Raw genomic sequence first — 16,370 nt, 5'->3', positions numbered from 1 at the left:
CACAGTGAAAGCAAGTAAAAAGCATTAATGGACAAGGGGAAATTATGAGCCAAGTGAAAGCTAGTAACGCAAACTCTTGAAGCAAATTAAAAGCAATTGATAAGCACTGTTGGATGGTGTGAAAGCAAGGTGGCTACAGAGTGAATTGTGTGAAAGTCATGCTGTGGCAGAGTCAAAAGACTTTCAAGGATACAGAAATGAATATGGGCCAATGACACAAGTTCAGAGAAGAGGCCTGTGTTGGCAAGGATGTCCAATGCGAACAAGTGACCATCACACAGTGCCAAGGGTTATCGGTTGCATGACCTGTAATGGGTGGATCGTGTGGTCAGACAACTGCGCCTAGACCGAGTAATCCCTTACTTGGGAAGAACCAAGAAAAGTCAAGAGACTGAAAGCGTTTTGCTGAACAAGTGTTAAAGTGATTAAAAAAAACAAGAAAGCTTGTGAATTGGTGAAAAGCCTGAAAGGTTACAAATTGGATTAGCAAAATTATTGAAACCTGAGATAGTTGAAACTGATTTGAAACAAGAAGCCTTCTTGGGGAAAGGAACCCCTGAGACTTTGTGAACTGTGTTGAACTTGGGGAAGGGGAAGCCAGGACCGGGAAGAAGTTTGAAACTTTATTTGGTCGCTGATAGGCCCTACACAGTTGAAATCAACGACCCACACTATCCTTAGTTTCTTTAGGTAGGGAAATCCCACTTTTGCATAGGGCAAGTTAGGCCTTATCCATCCTGACATTCAAGAAATAAAACATTTTATTTTAGAAAAGTGAATCTGTTGTCGGTCTTACTTCATGATGTCTTCACAGGTTAACAATCCCCAAACCTCACACCAGACAGCCCACAAGGGGACGACAGAGAATTCCCCATGAAGGAATGAAAACAATCAAGGGACTGAAAACAGCCTGGTGTTAGGGAGAATTCTCTGTTTAGGCTGAATTTCCCTACCTAGTGAGTCCCCCAGCAGCTTTGCTGGATTTCTGGGGTTTCTTTTTTTCTCCTGCCAAGAGTGAGACTCTTTTACCCTCACTCTTGGACATGTTGAAGTGTGTTTTTTTGGTTAAACCTCGTGTTGAATGGGCTATGGGGTCTTTTACTCCATAGGGCCTCATGTATTTTTGTGATGTGGGTTACACAGCACCCTCTGTGCCGTGACCCAGGGGTGTCCTAGGGACTCCCCAACATAGACTCCATACCCTGCGACTGACTACTGTCTCCCAGGGCATGTAAAGTCACCAAAGACTTTGCTAGTCTTGAATCCTGAACAGAACCAGTACAAACCATCATATTGTGGACGTACTGGCTGGGGCAATTCGATTGCCCCAGGGTCTGTTAGTCGAGGGGGCACGTCTCCGTCCCCCCTGATCGAGTTTTGGCTGGTGGCAGTGGAAACTACTTTTTATATTCGACCGCGAATATTTCCCTATGGGATTTCCCATTGTTTTAGGCTAACACATTTAATTATTTATTTACGGTAGCCTCAAACATACCGCCGGTTTATATATTTATTATTATAACTCCGGTTGGGACTTTTTGCCAAAACTTGATTCTAAAATGGCGTTGGCGTTCGCCTCTGTAACTCTGACCCAAAGTGGAGCCCTTTGTTCCACTTTTGGCGGGCTTCTCCACAGAAGCCCTCCAAAGTGGTGCCACTCTGTCTGGGGTACTTAGGAGGGGTGGAGGGGGATTTAGGCACCCTGGACTGAGTTACCTTGGTAACTCAAGTCGCACTCCGTCCTGATTGGCCCAAGTGGTGAGCCGGCCGGCTCACCACTTAGCATGTTTGAGTGACAGCTAGGCTGGGTGAATGGGGGTTTGCTGCATAAAAGCAGGGCTTTGGGGACTGGAACTTTAGAAGTCGCCACAGGACCAAGAATCCGACGAGGGAAGAGCTGAGCCGACCTGCTTCGACGACACCACCCGGTGGAGCCCTGCTGAACCGTCTCACCACTTTTCCCGACGACCGAGGAGAACTCTTAACGGAGTGGCTCCTTCCCTTGACTGGTGGGGACAACCGGTTTTCACCTTCTTTCCGCTTCTCGAGGTATCTCGTGGCCGCCTTGCCAGTGCCAAGCACCCCGGCAACCGGAACCCCACCACTTTTACCCCAACCACGAAAGTCGGTACAACCCTTTAACCGGAGGACTCCGCGGCTGGTTTCTTCCCGGGCAGTGCAACGACCCTCTTCTTCTGCTCTTCAGCGAGAACTTCTTCTCCCCTGACCGACGTCGAGCCTTGCTACCACTGCCTGGAACTACTGCCACCGCTGGAGGATCCTTTCCGCTTAAGGTACCGTGTTCCGCCTGGCTTCCCTTGCCACCGACTGTACGGGGTAGATTTAGCCCCCGGCTTTCGAACCTGGGAGTGCCTGGAACACCCTGGCTAAACTTTCTAAGCCACTCTAAATTCTTTCTAACTCTTTGCAAGACTTTGAATCCCTAATAACAGTGTGATCTTGGGCACATTTTCGCTCCGGCTACTCTAAGAGTGGGCCCTGCCTAGTGACTTTTGCTCACCTGTGACTTTGTGCTTCTTTGAGCCTATTGCAAGTGTTCTGGACCTTAGAGTGGTGTGTTTAACCCATTTCTGTTTCTTTTTACCCCTTTCTTGAACCTACTAGAGTGTCATCTAACGTTAAGCGCTCACCTCTGTTTTAATTATGTGGTGTTAACCTAGAGTTGTCTAGATAGGAGTAAGGGTTGAAACTGCTTTCATTATAACTGTGTTTGAAGTGTTTTTACTATATTTTGCTAGAGTGATTTCAACTTATGTGTGTTTAATAAATAAATAACTATATACTTTTGAAACCAAGCTCTGGTCAGTGTTTGCTTGTGCTATTGTGTTTGAGTACCTAGTGTATACTTTGCATACTGCCTAACTCTTCTTGAGGGAAGTCTGACTGCTCAGCCACAGCTACCAGGTAAATCTGGGTGGTGCAGACTGCTACCAAGTGGGTTTACTGCTATACCTGTAGTCCTAAATCTTTTGCAGTGGTCCCCAAAGGAACTGCACAGGTTTCTGCCTAACACCTGGGAGGCCCACGAGGGGTTGAGACATCGAGTTGCCCACCAGGGGGTGGGCATTATTCAGTAGAGACAGGATGGAGGGCAAGAGAAGTCACATGGGGATAAAACACAGCCAGGCGAATGTTTGCTCAGCCACATATAAGATGAACATTCGGGACTTTATACAAACACTTAACCAGGGATCCAAACCTACATCCTGCAACAAGAGACACATTTAAATGACCCAGTCACCCTAAGCAGACTACAGTACAGACCACCTTTCTAAGGCAGACAGTTATCTAATTTATGTGATTAGTGGTAGGGACTGAACATAGGAAAGCATAGGTTTGGACAAAGGATGGAATTTGACACATCTCCTGATTAGGACCCTTTTATTATTTTCTTTTAAAGTTGTGGAAACCCATCACCATTGTGATAGGGTTAGATGAGGGTTTCTTTTCTTTATTAAAACTCATTGAAGAATGTCTTCTTGTCAGTCTCCCATGTCTGATTTACCACACCTCTCCTACCGAACAAATGGTCTCCCCTCTACACGTTCCGTCACCTCATTATATTAAACGCATAGACTAACTCAGACAAACGTCACGAGTATTAATACATAACGTATTGACCTGTGGAACAGGGTCAGAGAACCGGCCCTGTAAAAAGGGCTTGGAATATCATCCCAAGCCCCCTCCTGGCCACAAAACCTGGGGCAGTAGGCCTACCAATGAACTTGTTCGAGGCAGTTTTTCCCCACAACGGAGTTGAAGGAGTTGGGAGGGTCCCAGTCTCAGTGCCATATACATATGCCTGGTTAAAAGGACCAAGTACCACTTGCTTGCATCGTACCTTCTCTGCAATATTCTGGCCAATGTGCCTTCTCTTGTCCCATAGGGCCACGGATACCAGGATTCCTTGCGGGGGAGACTTGATAAAACTGTTTCCCAAAAGGAGGTGGCAGAACACTGTGGGAAACAGACAAACAATCCAAACAACCCACAAACAAATTTCAAAATTAACTCAGATTACAGCAGGCTGCCATTACAGAATGCCGACAGGCCTGCATTGCAAAAAGGGGTGGGGAATCCAAGCTGCTTTAAGGTTCATGTTTGTAACCCAGTGCCTTAGGCAAAAGGTCGTCAGCAATTGGCACGGGGAACTAGTTGAGGCAGACAGTCAATCGAAGGAAAAAGGGGGAAATGAAGCAGGGCAGGAAGGTCAAGTCATTGTGTGTTGTTCAGGTGAGGTTTAGGGAGGAGAAGGTGGACCAAGAAACCAGCCAGAGGACGGGCGGTGTAGTAGAACGTGGAGAAGGAGTGCAGAAAGCATGTGCAAAGTGAGCAATTGGTTGGTGAGAGAATGTGGTACTTGAGTGTTCGAGTGTCAGTTTAATGTGAGCGAGGCTAGGCAATGAAAGGAGTGTGACCCATGGGAGAAGACATCGTGGAATGTAATGTAATGGGAGGAGAGTGGAGAAAACAGGAGTGGAGAGTATTGGTAGTGTGGTAGGAAAAGAGAGAAATAGAGAGTAGTAAGATGAGAGAGTGGTGAACAGTAGACGCAAGACAGTAATATTGTTGGGGACAGGGCGGAGGGAGGAAGCGGGGGGGATTGGAGAAAGGAAAGGGAAAAGAAGAAAAGAGCATTAAGGCAAGAGCATGCAAGGAGATGGGTGAGACCTGGGCGGTTGAAATGCAGTCATTCTGGTAATTATTGTTATTGTGTCACCACAGATTGGGCCACACCCAGAAGACCCCTGAGGTGGTGAAATGAAATAGATAAAACCATGACCTATTTAGGCTCTCTGTCATACCCAGTAAAATCGTAGACAGTAGGACTAGCAATCCCTAGTGACCATCTTGGGGTTTAGGCATGTCTGAGCTAGCTAGGCAGGGTAAAGCCCAGGCTCGGACTGGCCAATAACCAAAAACAAAAAATAACCAAAAATACAAAATGCTAGTGTAAGCCTGTTTTTTGGGGTGAAATAGGACCATTTGTTCGGCACATGTGGGTCAGTTTGCTTTTACTTGACCATGCGGCTAGTAGCTTTGAGCAGTTTTCTTTCAAATGCACAATTTGCATCACATTTTATCAAAACCCTCCCCCTTGGGTACTACTCAAGCAGTCTGTCACAAAAGGAATTTATTGCCATTTGCAACCGTGGGCCACTTTGGTGCCCGTGACAATGTTATGCCCTAGTGCGACCCTGGCAAAGCCCAAGGGAGGTAAGAAAGGGACGGCCCTCAGTGAGCCCCTTCTCAAATATTGTAGGTGTGTTCTTGAAGCCATCTATAACACCCGTCAGAGCTATACCAAAGCTCACTTCTTTAGCTCCATCACACCAACGCCACTGGCTAAAATGGTTTCACAGCGTTGGGATTTAGCAGATCTTGGGCTCTCCCTTCAGATAAAATAAATACCCAAGCGTCATTGCAAACCATATATTAGCTCACCAGGACTCAAGACCCAGGCACCTCAGGTTTTGCACTGTTCTCTGCCATTAAAACCATTTTTTAGGGTGAAACACAGCGTGGCCACCAAAATGGAAGAATTGAGCTATACAAGATCATTTTACATTGCATTACTTAAAACATCAGATCTTTCCAAAACACTTCTGGAACCATAAATGTTCCTGTGTGTGTATTTAATTTGTTCACAACTTCATGCCACTCACCCCCCCCCCCAGTCCTTCGCCTACTGGTATTCGAGATATCTGCTAGTACTAAAGTGCACCTTGACAGTGAGGTCCTTAACTCGCTTCCTTATGGCCACCATGAAAGCTGTTCTATTTCATGTGCAGGCTAATGTACTGGCAGTGTAAAAGGCAAAACGTTTGTAACATTTTTCACTGGGGAGGTTTCATGAAAGTATTGTGACGAAGTACCTTCACCTGAACAAGAAGAACGTCCAACCTGCAAGACTGTCAGGGTTCTTTGTCAGCTGACCAGATCTGAAAGATAAAAAAACAAGCCAGAAAACATAAATAAAGAGGCACCGACAGGTAGCAGAGTTTCTGAATCAATGCTAAGAAAGGGCTACTGCCGTGCTGGAGCTGAACAGTCAATTTGAACGTGTGAGTGGAAACAAAACGACAACACCCAGAGGGCGAAGTTCACAACACACTACTTAAAGCGCAAGGAGTGAGCCCCAGGCGAGAAGTAGAGGTTGCAGATACAGAGCAGATTTCGGATGTGGAGGAGGCAGAGAGAGAGTGGGGATGCCCCTCCCCCACTATGTTGGCTCAGCCTCTGCTAATAATAATTATAATTTAGCATTTATATAGCGCTACGAACCCTCGGGCATCTGAGCGCTGCTTATTATTACCCACAGTGTGTGTTGCTCCTTCCCTTCCGCCCTTGCTCATGGCACAGGTACTGCCAGTGCTTTAAGTGGACTATGGGAAGCTAGGGATCAGCCCCAGTAATCTCCAGCTCTGCCAGGACTCACCGAACCGACTTCCCTGACCAGATTTATTCCCTACATTAATGCAAATGAAAATGAGCGCCACTACTGCTATTCAACAGTAGAGGTCACCTTCAGCCACGTTTAGAACCACAGCATAAGTTAAAGAAACGTGCTCGTTTGCAAAACACTGAATGGGCATTATACCAGAATACATTGATTTTATTTTACAGCAGTAATAAAGAATTGTCCTTAGAATAATTTGAATTGGTAAGAATTATGGATTTCTTTCAAAAGAACTGTGGAATTGCATGATCCGCTGACCCATTTTGAGTGGATGTTCCATTTTATATTTGAATATTTATTTTGGTCAATATTTTTACAAACATTCATTACATTTTAATACATCTTTTAAAAGTAAAATATACTCATTTTAATGCACATATTGGCGCTCTTGGGTCACACCTTTAGTTACATATGCCCCACCTCTTTTAAACGTTTATCATCAACTTGGGAAGTGAAGTTGCAAGGCCCTTTTTTAAGACTCCGCCCCCAAAAATTGCATCATGACGCGTTAGAGCCTTCTACTCGATTTCTTATCCCAATTAAAGCACATTCGCTGCTTCACTACTGTGCTCACAATGACGAAGGCCATCGTTTTTCTAACTGCCTTTCTTCATTGCTTGCGCTGCCGCGAGTCAATCTCTGCCACCAAATCACAAATAAGTATGGCATAACAGCATACACAGAGTTCCCAGCTGCGCCAAAGTCAAAAACAGTGAACCTCATTACGAGTCCGGTGGTAGCCGTGCCGGAAAAACCGTCAGGCTTCCGCCGTATTTGTAGGGAATTACAGCCTCCGGACTTGCCGGAATCACTGGGGCATTACAGCCCCAGTGACAGTAATTCCGGAGGCGGAATTCCGTTAATCCCCATTCCCATGGAGTCCCATAGGACTCCATGGGAATGGGGACAATGGAAACACTGGCGCCGTAATTACCGGTGCCGGTGTTTCCATTTCCATCTGCAGGCGGGTGGCATTACTCCCGCCAGGTCAGACCTGATGGGCCTGCAGAACGCAGAGTTAGCAGGTCCAGAAACAACGGTGGCGGTGGGTTTACCGCCACCGTTGTTTCCGGACCGACTCACTCATAATGAGGCCAGAAAAAGGTTAATCCTCTTTTCAATGGAGTAGAGCGACTTGACTAGTAATTCCAAGTTTTCTTGGAATGCAGAGCAAGACTTACTGAGACTTAGTAACTGCTAGCCACAGTAATGGCCAGCTAAAAGAAAAGAAGACATGGCTATATAGACAGCTAGCCATACTCTGGGCTGGCTAGGAGAAAACTGAGAGAAAGAAAGAGGGCTCTTACAAGCTTTAAGAGAGACAAGTCTTTGTTGGAACATGAAGAAAACTGGTGTGAAAAAAAAAATATAATAATAATAATAATAATAATAATAATATTAAAAAAAATACCCTATTCAGGGAACCAGGAGGTTCATAGGAAATTTCACATATTGTTGGTAATACGTGGTGCTTGTTCACCTCACCCTTAAATTACAGGGTTCTAAGGAGCACAGGATTGTAATGATGAAAATCCTACTTAATTGTTTTAAGCAGTTAAAAAACTGACAGGCAGTCTAGTGTGAGTATCCATATTAAGGGCCAGGTTCACTTCTTGCGTCAGCCACTGCTCCTAGACAGAGTGGACAACTGCCGATTAACATGCACAGGGGACTGTCAAGAGGCCAACACCGGATGCACAAAAAGACTGGCACAAGCAGTACAGTACACTGGATTTATTTGCAAAAAATGAAACAAATAGAAAGAAAGAGAAGAAAGAACACTAAGAAAATTCAACCAAGTCTCTTACATACTGGGTGCAATACCGATGCAACTCCCAATGGCGATGGTTGCCACAGGTTTCCTAATCTCTCTCAAAAGCATGCTGCTGGTTTTTCCAGGAGTTCCCAAAGCCTGTCACCAGCGCTTCTTCCACAAGAAGATTCTTGGTTTGTCAACTTCTGAAATAGGAGCAGATCATCTACTGGGCAGATATGGTGACATTGTCTCCAACCTCTACTACCACCTAACGTATCCTCGGGTCTCACTCCTAAAACACTCAGAGCCTGCGACCTTCTCTGGCCCCAATTATTCCCCACCTGTCCTCCTCCTCTTTGGGTCACATTTCTCGACCCACCTCTGGTCCGCTTGAACCTTCTTGTTCTGTCTTGGGAGTTACCCTCTTTCTCCTCAAGCTTGCGCCATCTGTTGGTACCACATCACGCTCCGCTGTTACCACCTCTTCATCCTCTGCTATTACTACCTTCCGTTCTGCTGTTCAAACCTCCTGTAGTCTTCTCCTCCTCTCGCTTCTAGCACCTCCAAACCTTCATCACTGAGCTCGAGCGCATGCTCCCGAAAACCTGATACAAAAACCCACAATGACTGAAAGGGGCCTCTGGGTTTTATAGTGTTCTCCCTCCTTCCCCTGTGTTGGGCTTTTTGGGGAGAGTCTACAAATCAGTCTTAATCTTGTATTATAGGCAGGCGAGGGAGTGGTTGCTGCTCGTGGGTGCACCTGGCCTCAGTTTATGCTTAGGCCAGACCAAGCCTTCATCGTGCCGTCCGCCATTGTGGATTCCACTCTCCCCTCCCTGTGCAGGAGCCGTTTCATCCAAATGTAACTTGTATGCTGGGACACTCTTACAGAGTTGTTAAAACCCTCTGCATTTACAGAGAATGTTCACAGTGAATTTTTAACACTAGCTTCAGCGAGGGAATGCTCTGTCAGGAGACAATGAATTGAACTTTGTAACACAAGCAGAAAATCCTACAGTCAGAAAGCTGCAAACTTGGAGCATTACATCAAGCGTGGGGCTCAAATACACTCGCAGAGTCTCGCTGGGTCTTGTCAGTGACTTCTCCGATACACTGGGTTGGATTGCCATAATAGCGGAACAAATGCCACCGATGCTGTGTGAATTAATTTGACTGGCTAAAGTGAAACGTTTCTAGGATTTTTGGTCTGGTCAGGGAGCCTCAAGCCCCATCAGGAAGGAGATCTAGAAGATGGAGTTCTATGCCATGCAACTGGGACCAAGGGTGGGTGACCATTATTGTTCCCAGACCCATGATCCCAATATTGTTCCCAGACCCATGATCCACCTGGTCAGCAAGTCACCCGTTTCCCCCAAGTCACGCCCCTTAGTGGTCCCTAGAGCCAGGCAGGGTAGGGTAGGTTATCACAGTGCATTCGATTTTTATGTAGAAAAAAATGAAAGCATTTGGCAGAGAATATATATATATATATATATATATATATATATATATATATATATATATATATATTAGTGCAGCAGTCGCAGCACTATAGTTGTTTTGAGAGGCATAGGAAACCCAAAAAATGAATTGCCAATAACTTGACTCTCATAACGGATTTGGCTGAAAGTTTGCAAACCAACTTGGCGCGTTCCCGTTGCAAACCCCATGACCACATACATATTATAAGTGAAGGGATTTACAATGACATAAAATGGGATTATGGAGGACATCAACAAGATCGTGCAGAGTTAAACTGGTCATGACTTCCCACATCCGCTGAATTTCAAGGGTTTCGTTACGTTAAATTTTGCTGAACTTAAATTAAAGTTTTTCCTCATAGATATATATTGTACACTGTAAGGGTGTAGAAGTAGGAGACCAACACAGGTGGCATGCTCTTGGCTAGAGAATTGGAGAGAAAACCCTATCCAACCCCAGCTAAGAGGGGTTTCCCTGTGTCAGCTAAATCTAAGGTATCTGTCTTTGGCACTGGTTTGTTCCTCTCGTGTCCCAGACCCGTAGTTCCCCTCCTTGGGAACTTGGCATCCCTGGGGTACTATCCTACTAGGTACGGCCACAAAGAAGGACTATGGATCCAAGTTTTTAGTGGGTGCGAGTTCCAAACCAGAGTTATGGGGCTTCTCTGCCTCTGGGGACGGGGGGGGGGGGGCTAATGGGCGGGTGGCCCTATAACCGTTCTGGGCTTCCCACCCTCTTCCGAGAACTTACTAGTGTCTCTCGGTTGTCAGAGATTTGTTTCCCCTCTACAGTGTCCTTCAATCATTCCAGGGACTGCAGCGGCTTCACAGCAGCTCCCTGCTGTTGGGCTGGCCGGCACAAGCAGTTCCCTCGCTCCAGCCTTCTCGCCTGGCTGGTTGCTCCGCTTCTCGTCTCTCACTCCAGCCTGACTACGGCGGACCTTCCGGGGACGCTTCTGCAGATTGGTATCTTTCCCGTCCTCTGCTCCTTCGTACGGGATTCAAATCTCCCTGTTTCTCCAGGGAGGGTCTCTCTCAGTTTGAATTTCCCTCTTCTATTTTCGTTGTATCTTAGCCAATAAGAACTCTGAAAAGACTAGACAGCTCAGTATGGTTCATAGAGGTGCCCTTTATGCTTCTGCACTTCTTCCTCGTCCCAGCACTGATCTTGAGGACTCCCAGCGAGTCAGTTGGTCTCTCCCACGTCTCAGTACATATGGGATTATAAATTCCTGGAGGAGCTCACGCTCTTCCTCATGCCAGTACTTTCCATCTTACTGGTTTTAAGGAAACAGATGGGAACACTAGTGATGGTGTTGTAAGGGGTTAGTGAGGAAGGTAAGGTGGGCCATAGGGATACCGCTTTCTCCCCAGGTCATCACTAATCCCATAGGGGGCTTCCCTCCCCATTAGATGGGTGTGGAATTCCTAATGCCCCACTCACAGGCCAAGTTATTTGTTGTCAGGGGCATTAAGATTTCAGAAACATATTGTACCCTGGGCAAGTAGACAGAAGGTGAAGTCTGAATAGATTTTTGGACTTTCAATACCCTCACTTTGAAGCATTGTGTACCTGGGAGCATCATGGTTACCAAGTTTGTACTGGTGACTCGGATGCATGGTCCAGAAACTGTGAGTTGGTTGCAATATGGTTGGAGAATTCTATTGCCAGAGTTGGTACGATTGTCAAAAGGTCTCCATCTTTCAAAATTGCAATCAGTCTCCCAATACATTATAACTTCAGGTGTAAATTAAAATTCATTGGTCTGAAATCATTTTCGACAGCCACAACATGAAAAAGGCCTACTTTTGTACTAAGAATGAGTGTAAGGTTCTGATCAACATAAAGTGCGGGTGTTAATATTGTGAGAAGAGGCTCAACTCAGAAAGCCAATTAGAAAGGATGAATGTAGGTTTGGTCATGACTGACCAAACCATACATATGGGGGTCTAGACTTGTCACAGCTTATATTGGAAGTAAGTGGATTACTCAGGAAGAGACAATTACACAATTATATTTCTGTGTAAATGTGCAGTTTGCTTAAACACGTTCATGCACCACCTCAGTTTTTTATTTAACTGCACATGATCTGAAATACTGGTCATACTTAAACGCTGTGACCAAATAGTGGAAACAATGCAAAGCTTCCTTCATCAAGTGCAGGCCTCATACTTCTACCCCTTTCCGCTGCAAGACCAGAGAACCACGTTCTCAGTTTTAGCACTACATATCAAACCTACCACCTTGACCTTAAAACTCAATGTGCTCCTTTCTCATTCCTCCCACACACCAAAGTAAAGGAAGAATGACACTGCCTAAGGTCCTCCAACAGATGAAAATTGCATGAATGTGCTAGAAAGGGTGCTCTGGAAACTTGATTTTGCTGTTTTGATAGTGCATTAGAAAAATAATAGCTTTCCGTTTTCTTCAGCATACATTAAGTACTTAAATGTGCTGTCCAACTCAAATATACTTTTATTCTGCCCATGGTCGGCCTTACTTTTATTTTATTTTTAAGTATAAAGCCACAATGTTAAATAAGCCAAGCTTTAGTTACAGCTGAACATGCTGTGTTGAATTTATTTTATCTATCTGAATATTTAGTGGAGACCTAAGACTGCAGCATGTTAATGAACCGGGACTAAAACACCAACATCCAGCTATGCTATTAAAACTACCAAAGCTAAGACATGCAGACTTAACAGGAGTAGTCAAAGTTCTTACATCAGGAGGTTGCAAAGCAGTCCACATTCGTACAAGCATCAACCTAGGGGTAGCAATGTATATGCTAATAGGATACACATTATAATCCACACCTTTGGTCTCTATGATTTAACCTCTAGGCCCTACCTTGCCCCATATGTATTTCATGAAGGATTGTGCTGTTACGCTCACCTGGTATCCACGGGGACGCCACCCAGCCCTGGTTGGATGATTTGCACTCTCGAACCCTCTCCCGGTCCCTTGGTAAGACCTCTGGTTAAAGATGTGTCTTAATATTGTAAAAAGGTGGATTCTCCGTCCTGCTCCTCGTGGCAGGGGCGCGTAGATGTGGGGGGCGAGCAGCGACCAAGTTACTTCACTGGTGAAAGCCCCCCTGTGGGAATCCAAGCCTGCTGCGACTCCGTAGGTTTGCTGCTTTACAATCTTTATATGCAGTTCTTATATTCCTCTTAGTTCGAATAATAATGTCTTGCTTCTTTCCTTTTAGGTATGGAAAGGTATTTTGGTGTTGTCATGCAGTTTGAAAATGAGTATGGGCCGGTAGGCGAAAGCACGGTTTGAGCGATGCTATCCGGTGAGTAATGCACGATGAGCGGCGCCGTTTCGCCTTTTATATTGCTAACCGGTGTCTTTTCTCTCCTTGCAGGTTGCCATGTTCCTCGCCGAGCGCCGTAATGTTCCAGCAATGATACTGACCAGGAGATGACTACCCAGGTAAGAAATGTGTGGCTTTCTTCATTCGGGAGGAAACGTGAGTAAACGCTTACTAATGCTGTCTTTCTTTCTCCTCTTTCCAGGTTATGGTATTCTAGGATGCATGCGGTGCCGGATGATGGAGTTCATACCTTCAGGTGAGTGGAACTGAAGTCAGCGATGGATTGAAGACAGGATACTGTTCCAGGTAAGTTTTGTAGTGTTCTTTCTCTCTCTGCAGGTCCTTGGTTTCAGGTAAACTGGCCTCAAAGAACTGGACACGGTGAGCGTTACGCTGCCCACAGCAGAAGAACACAAAGCATGTTCTACCGTTTGGGTGTGCTTTAAATAGTCTCAGGTAAAGTAGTCCCAGGCCTGCCACACCCAAAAGACTAGAACGCATAGTTCAGTTCCTTTTAACTGAGCTATGTGTGTGCCTCCATGTTGGCTCTCCCCCCCCACCCAAAGTTAAATAGTCTCAAGTAAATAGTCCCATTCTAATGTTGGTCTTCATGATGGTTATGAGCCTGGCGACAAAGGCGCCAGGACTGACTCCAAGAGTCTTGGATAAGGTTTTAAGGCCTTTGACCTGGCCCTAACTGGAAGGCTGACTTGTGCTTTCCCTACTTTTGCTCATAGTCAAACCGTTTTGGCCAAATGGTAAAGCCTTAAATGGAACAGATCTTTTCATTAAAAAAATTAAGAAACATCACTGCTATGCAGAAGATGCCCTCTTTCCAATGCAACACATACATATGTTCACTTTGTTTCTAAACGCTGCCACATCTGGCAAATGAGAACGCTCTACGACATCATACTATTTTTGTCAATTGTGGAAGCCAGATTAGAAACATCTTGTGGATTTAAGATCTGCTATGTAGCTACTAAATCACATCCCTCCTCCCCAAGTCAATCTGTTTGGCAACATGCCAAACAGAACGGGTTAACTCTTCCTCTGTGCCACTAAGCTCTCCTTTTATTTCACTGCCTCTCCTGTGACTGGTGTTGGGGTGGAGATTTAGATGGACAATGGATATGTGCCTGTGAGAGTACAGAAATAAGGTGGTACTGTGTCTGGGCCAAATATCGAATATCCCATATCCAAATATCCCATATCCAAATCTGCATCTATGGGGCCACTAACACAGGCAAAATGTTTAAAATGTGCAAGAAACTCACCAATCCTACTGCAGTGTCCACTTAACCACTGCCATCCCTGACCCTCTGTCCTTCACTGGCCTCCCACTTCTTAACAAAAGCTCAGGATCTGATCTACTCTACCCTCCCTAGCTCTCGAGCCTCCCTTGCCCCCCCCCACTTCCCTTCCCTCCTACTCTCCTCCTTCTCATCCACAGCACCAGATGAGGTCTCAAGACAAGTCCTCTGTATGAATGTCTCCTCCAAACAGGTGCTGCCCAGCCCCTCCAGAACTATTAAGAACAACATTGCCTCCTTTGTGCCAGCCTTGGCCGATTTCTGTAATCACTCCTTTGCCACTGGCTCCTTCCCGCTACCCCTCAAGCACTCCCTTGTGAATCCTCTCCTCAAAAGACGCTCTTGACGAAGCCTCCTGCCCAGCTAACTACTGCCCTATCTCCATTACCCCCTTCCTGGGCAAACTCCTGGAGAATCTGGTCATCTCTCAACTGATCCAACACACCAAATCGATTGGCTGTCTCCACAACCACCAGTCTGGCTTCAGAGCAGCCAGAGGCACAGAAACTGCTCAACTGAAAACCCGTGAAGATTTGCTCTCAAACCTCAATTCCAACTCTCCATCCGTTCTTATCTTTCCTCTGCCTTCGACAAGGTCAATCATGCCACCCTGACAAATCGGCTCTGTGACACCCTTGGCATACAAGCCTGGCACTGAACTGGTTGACCCAATTCCTCTAAGACCGACCTTCCCAGTTTCAACTGGGCCCTTTTCTCTCCCCTATCCCACTCTCCAACTGCGGCGTCATTCAATCCTCTCGCTGTGGTTCTTCAACATCTACCTTGCCCCTCAGGGCTACCGGATCTCCTTCTCCCCTCATCTGTAGATGACATGCAGCTCTCCTTCAAGCTTCACTCTACTGCCTCCTCTTCCTCCTCGCTCATCCCTGACTGGCAACACACCAAGTCTGTATAGCAGTCTGACAATGATCTCGGTCTCCTTAATGCCAGTAAGGCTGAGATCTTTCTCATTGGAAACCCAGCTCCCTCTTTTCCTCCCACCCTCTGGCCACCATCTATGGAACCCCCTCAACCTTTTGCGAGGCAAAAAACCTTGGTGTCATTTTTGACTCCTCTCTCTCCATCTCTACTCACATCGTGGAGCTTGCAAAGGCGGCCCACTATCAGCTGCACGTCCTCAGAGGCATTCTTCCTTTCCTCACCTTCCCCCAGCTCAATGCCTCCAGAGCTCTGGTGCTCTCTAGGCTGGACTACTGCAACAGCCTCGTCATCAATCTTCCTTTATCCTCCCTTCGCCCCTTATCCAGAATAGTACTGCAAGACCTATCCTTGGCCACAAGCCCAGGGACCACATCTCTCCAACCCGAAAATCTATCCACTGGCTCCCGGTTGCTGCTAGGATCAAGTACAAGACCCTCTGTATCATCCCCAAGGCTTTCTGGGGCCTGGAACCCTGCTACATCCAACTCTCTCTCCCTAAATACCTCCCTGCTAGAGCCCTTCAGTTTTCTAGCTCCAACTCTCAGCAGATCAGATGCTTCTCCAAGCAGAGAGTGGGGGTGGGCGGCGGGTGTAGATCTCTCGCTCCGCCGCAAGAGCCTCCCTCTGGAATGGTCTCCCTGCCCCCCTTAGGCTTGAGCCAGATACTCTGGATACTCCTTAAGTTCCAAATGCTCATCAAGAACCTCCTTTTTACCTTTTTCCTTCCTTTCCCCGTCCACTGCTAACACCTGTGTCAGCCGCAGTGACTGGCTGCCTGGTTCCCTCCGAGATCTACAGGACATCAGGCCCAAATGAATCCCCCTCACCCCATCTGCCCCTACCCAGTTTACCCCCTTCATCGCACTTAGCATGTAGACCCCTAACCCCCTACGCCCCATGCAATCCCTAGCACTTGCCCTTCTTAACTCCCCTTAACACCTGTTTAGCCCCGGTGGCCCTCCCCCCTCCACACACCCCTTTTTCACTTGCACTCTCCCTTTACCGTGCACTTCCCTTCCCACCCTAGCACTTCGCGCACACCGGCACTCTCCCCCCACCCCTAACACTTCTTGTGCT

At 46.5% G+C, this 16,370-nt stretch overlaps 1 protein-coding gene across 2 annotated transcripts in view; it reads right to left on the bottom strand.

Moving 5' to 3' along the window:
• The window catches only part of KNTC1 (kinetochore associated 1), a 2,501,313-nt gene that overhangs the window by 2,464,803 nt on the left and 20,140 nt on the right, over positions 1–16,370 (bottom strand). Inside the window, exon 2 of one of the 2 annotated variants that reach the window (XM_069619627.1) lies at positions 5,898–5,963. The gene's annotated coding sequence lies outside the window, so the exon portion shown is untranslated. The remainder of the gene's footprint in view (positions 1–5,897; positions 5,964–16,370) is intronic. The other variant, XM_069619628.1, reaches the window with a different exon arrangement.

The sequence above is a fragment of the Ambystoma mexicanum genome, chromosome 10, assembly GCF_040938575.1.
Source record: "Ambystoma mexicanum isolate Mex_15411 chromosome 10, UKY_AmexF1_1, whole genome shotgun sequence".
Taxonomy (NCBI): Eukaryota; Metazoa; Chordata; class Amphibia; order Caudata; family Ambystomatidae; genus Ambystoma; species Ambystoma mexicanum.
The sequence above is the reverse complement of the archived record's forward strand: the minus strand, read 5'-3'. Positions and strand labels throughout refer to the sequence as shown.